General features: G+C 41.5%; 1 protein-coding gene across 13 annotated transcripts in view; it reads right to left on the bottom strand.

The window, feature by feature from the left end:
• The window catches only part of FANCA (Fanconi anemia complementation group A), a 41,539-nt gene that overhangs the window by 18,497 nt on the left and 17,887 nt on the right, over window positions 1-5,155 (bottom strand). Inside the window, exon 21 of one of the 13 annotated variants that reach the window (XR_001517901.2) lies at window positions 605-930. The exons of the other annotated variants lie outside the window; for them this stretch is intronic. The gene's annotated coding sequence lies outside the window, so the exon portion shown is untranslated. The remainder of the gene's footprint in view (window positions 1-604; window positions 931-5,155) is intronic. 13 annotated transcript variants of the gene reach the window in all.

A 5,155-nucleotide genomic window follows, 5' to 3' on the forward strand; every position in this document is an offset into this window, starting at 1 on the left:
TCGGAAGAAATTAAAATCCAGTCAATAATAACTCAAGTTAATTCTCAAGCTTACAATTCCAAAAGACTATCATAAAACAAAAATATGTATAGTAAATCTAAATCATACAACACTGCATACAGCATAAGCCTGTTTCTGCAAAAAACATTCTACACGTGGGTTTAAATGGCCCTTACTGTTTCAGAACAACACGTCATACGTAAACATCTGCCAACAGTGTAGTTGGGTAGAGAGATTACAAATGACATTTACTTCTCTCATTCAAGTTTGGGGAACTTACAAATTTTAAAAGTGAATTTTTTTTTACTTTTATTGAATAATAGTAAAAAAAACACCCAATTAACGTCACTAAAAATACAAAGAATTACAGAATCAGTAACGTAATAAGAACATGGGGCGTTTGCAGGGCATAGACTCGCAGCTGGCACTTTCTCAAGACACAGTTCCAAGTCCAAGAACAAAAACCATGGCATCGCCCTCAGAGGAAGAGCCAGGAGTGGCAGCCCAGGTACAGGATGCGTGGACAGTAGCCTGACCTGCAGGACGGGAAGCCTTCACAGGGACAGCGAAGCAGAAGGGTACCCTACCCAATGGTGCCACACACCTGGATGACAACACAAACGGAAGGAAGACACAGCTGTGCTCGGGGTGAGACCTGTCACGGGCACCAGAGTGAGGCAGGGAACTCAGCTGGAGGATGCTGCCCCGGGGACTGGAATGCTTTTAGCTTGAAAAGCAGGAACCAGTACAAATATGGACAGTGAATTCACAGAAACGGAGAAATTCACAGAGAAGAAAACTTCAGACATCACGGTCGTCAACATGCTCAGAGAGGCGAGACAAAACGCTGCAGCGATGACGTGAGAATGGCTTGCCATGGCAAAGGGCATCCGGTGGCAAAACACTCACTGGAAGGAGAGGCAGGTAAACCTGAAGGAAGGAGAGAGAAACCAAAGACCAGACGTGTAAAATGACAGAAAGAAACATCAGACGACAATCCGAGAGGCCTCGTGTCTGAAACACAGGGCTTCCAAGAAGAGAGAGAGCACGGGGGAGGCAGCTGCCGTGAAATGAGCCGATGGGATGATTAGCGTCAGGGTTGCGTCAAGGACCCAGGAAGGGTGAGCAGAGGTGTGCGAGGTGGTCTGAGGGCTACAGAGGAAACGAGGTGGGCCATGTGCTGCTAACTATTAAAGGTGGGTGATAGATACTATTCTATTTGTCTTTTAACTTTTCATAACAAAAGTTTTTAAAATATCAGAGAAAATTTCTTTGCACTGAAGGACACAAATTTCTAGGTTAAAAGGCTCATCATGTACCCAGCCAAGAAATAAAATTAGACTCACACCAAAACACATTGCTGTAAAATTTCAGAACGTGGGGAAAAAACGAAAGACACTACCGGCTTCCAGAGAGAAAAACGTGGGGCACGTGCCAAGAATCGCAAATCGTAACAGCTTCTAACATCTCAACAGCAACACGAGAAGCTAGAAATCAATGAAACAATACTTTCCAAAATTGGAAGTGAGGGAAAATCACTTCCAACCTAGGTTTCTGTACCCAACCCAACTACCTAGCAAATGTGAGGGCTGAACAAGGGGCCATGAAAGTTTGCCTCCTGTCCACCCTTTCTTAAGAAGATTCAATAGGATGTGTTCCACCAAAACTAAGGAGTAAATCAAGACAGGATGATCTAGAGTACAGAAAAAAGACAGGTCAGCATAGGTCAGGGCAAGATGTTCCCAGGTGCTGTCAAAGGAAGATGCTAGGGCGAAAGCTGGCAATCCGGACCGCAGCAGGTCGGAGGCTCTGTAAGAGATTTCTCCACGATGCAACTGCTAGAATGCTTGATTCTGAATGACAGGACACCTAGACAACTGGCGGAGTTTGAAGCTGAATCATGATATATACGAGAAAAACTAAGAAGACAAAGATAATTACAAACTCCAGAGAAAACAGAAGGCAAAGTAACTGGATTCCTAATGGTCGACTCCGAATAGTGTTCATATAGCCTTAAAAACAAACAGTAAATGCTGAATTTTTAAAAACTATTATATGAAGGACGGCTATTTGTTGTTGGTGGAAGAAAGCGAGATCGTCATCCTGCACAGCAAAAGTCAATTGCTGTTGCCTAAAACAGAAAAAACGATAAGCAGCAAAAAAAAAATGCTATTTAGAGAATGGAAAGAAATATCAAAAAATCAATTAAGAGTTGAAAATAGTTGCCCCCAGAGAGAAAGAAGTAGCTGGGAGGGGTGAGGAGTAGCTGTTTTTCTGAAGAAATGTTGTAGAATTATATGGTTCTTTTATCTATATCCATATTTAACTTTGACAAAACACTTTTTTAAGACTAGAGATAAATGTCAAAAAATTAACCAGCTATACCATGCAAAAATACACACACACACACACACACACACACACACACACACACACAGCTGGCATCAGTATCAGACAAAACAAAGTAAAAAGACGAAGAGACATTACATGATAATGAATGAAAAAATACCCAGCAAGAAGGTTACAGTTTGAAGTTACATTTTAACAATCGTGAACTTGTTTGCAATTAACGATGTAGCCCTCAAAAGAGAAATCTGACAGAATTACAAGGAGCAACTGACAAAACCACAACCACCTCCATAATAAACTGATCACTGGAAGAGCACACGATTTTACAGATTCTACATTTCAGTTTACAGGATGTACAGTTTTTGAGTGTGGAATGTTACAAAGGCTGAGCATAGACCAGGTCCAAGGGGAAGTCGTAAGAGATACAAAAAAACCCGTAAACAAATCATGTTCTTTGAAAACAATGCAATTAAATTAGAAACAATAAAGAAGTTCAGGAGCAAACACCTATATATTCGGAAATTTTTAGAATTCACTTAAAACTAACTTATAAATTATGAGACAATCAACAAAGATAGCAAATTATTCAGAACTGAATACTGAAACTTTTGGAAGGCAGCTAAAGTGATACTTAGAGATAAAACTTATTAAGATATGCTTGTATTAAAACACAAGAAAGGTTTTATAACAACGAGTTAAATAACCAGTTGAAGAAGTTATAAGTTATAAAAAGAACAACAGAGTAAACCCAACAAAAATAAAAAGGAAACCATATAGATAATTTTAAAAAGGCAGGGTTGACAATATCAAAAAGTAGCCACGTGGTAAAATTAATAAAATGCACTAAAACGAACAAATCTTTAATAAGAGGGAGCTGCAAAATAAGGCAAAATCAACACCAGCAGGAAAAAAAAATAATTTTTTGAAAAAGGGAAAGTATAGATGGGCGGGGAGACTTTAAAAAACAGACTAGAATATGATGGAACAATGTTACACCGATAAATTTGAAAACTTAGATGAAATGGGCAGTTTTCTAGAAAACTGTTAAAAACACTAACTCAGGAAGAAATAAACCTGTCTAAAGCAATAACCATCTAGGAAACTCAATCAGCAGCTGAAGGTCTCCGCCTCCACGAAAGGCACCAGGAAGATGACTTTTCAGCTGAGTTTTGCCAGACCTTAGGCCACACGGTCTGTTACACAAACTGTTTCAGCGGGCAGGAGAGAGAAGGCCACCCAGTTCATTCCCTGAGGCGCTAAAATCGGACGCCAAAGCCGCAAGATGAATACGAGAGAGACAGACGCCAAGCCCGAAGTGAAACATCAGTAAACCAAATGTAGCAGCGATGTGGAACAAGTCGGTGCCACGCAGGGGTGCCCTAGGAAGGCAAGGCCAGTGGGGATCTGTCAGTGTGATCTGTCTGTCACACAAGAGTACAGGACAGCAGAGTCCCCCGAGAGGTGCAGAAACACTGATTCATGCTGAAAGTCCCGAGCAAACTCAGACAGAGAACATTTTCTTAATGCGGTAAAGAACAGCTGTATAAAAACTACAGCAAACGGCATTGATGGTAAACTTCAGAAGCATTCCTGTCTTAGTCAGGAACAAGACCAGATGCCAGCTTATCACTCTCCTATAATTCCGCATTATGCCAAAGGTCCTACCCAGTGTGAGACAAGAGGCGTAAAGACTGGAAAGGAGACAAACTGCCATTCTTGTAGGCGACGTGATTATCTGCACAGAAAATCTCCTAACCAGCCACCACCACGAAGTCCAGCAGTCACTGCACATGAGGACCCAAAAACCAACAAAATATTCAACAGAAAATAATACGCTGTTTACAACAGCAAAACACCCCTAAGTGTATAGTAAATCTAACTAGAAATTTGTAAGATCTGCATAAAGAAAAATCACAAAGCCCTTCTAAAGGACTTGAATAAATAAAGATGCATTATATTCCTGGAAGGAAAAACTCATTATCACAATGAAGTCAACTATCCTTAAATTAATCTCTATCAATGAAATTCCACTCAAAATTCTCGGACTTTTCATGGAGATATACCCAAAGATGTTCACTGAAGCTCTGAAAGAAGAATTAGAAATCACCTAGGAGTCCGACGACAGAGGACGAGTGAGTCGGTCACAGAGCACGCAGCCCCACCGCGTGACTTCTGTAGCACCTGTGACCTGCACGCTGGGGCAGTGCACAAGGCAGCTGGCAGTCACACGACAGAAGTCTGCACAGCAGTCAAATAAACGGACCAGAGCACACGGAGGACAGGACAGGTGACAGTGTCAATCGCAGAAAGACACACTGTATCAATTCCACTTTAAAAACACACGAAACCACACTGTGATGTGTGTACACAATGTATAGCTGCAAACACATGTAAGAAAATAGAGGGAAAAATCACACATCCGCTTCGGGATCCGGTCTCCTTGGAGAGGACGAAGGGGAGGGGGTCAGAGAGCTGGACTGAGAGGCTCAACTCTTCTGTATACTTCACTTCGGGGCAAAAAAAGCAAAATATTAACGTGGGTGAGACACACGGGTGTTTTGTTAACTGGCCTCTGTACTTCTGGAATACTGTATATCAAAAATCAATAAAAATAGGGATCTCAAAGATGGTCTTATTCTAAGACAAAAATGCTGATTTTCTCCTCTTTTTCTTCCTTCTTACAGGTCCCATCACTTTATGAGTGCCACTGAAAGACAGGACTTATCGTTTTCTACTTCTCTCAAGGTGACCTCCTGCAATCCAGCCAGCTCTCTGCTCCTGAAGGTGTCCCAGGGTGCTGGGTGGG

This window comes from Pteropus alecto, unplaced genomic scaffold (genome assembly GCF_000325575.1).
Source record: "Pteropus alecto unplaced genomic scaffold, ASM32557v1 scaffold89, whole genome shotgun sequence".
NCBI lineage: Eukaryota > Metazoa > Chordata > Mammalia > Chiroptera > Pteropodidae > Pteropus > Pteropus alecto.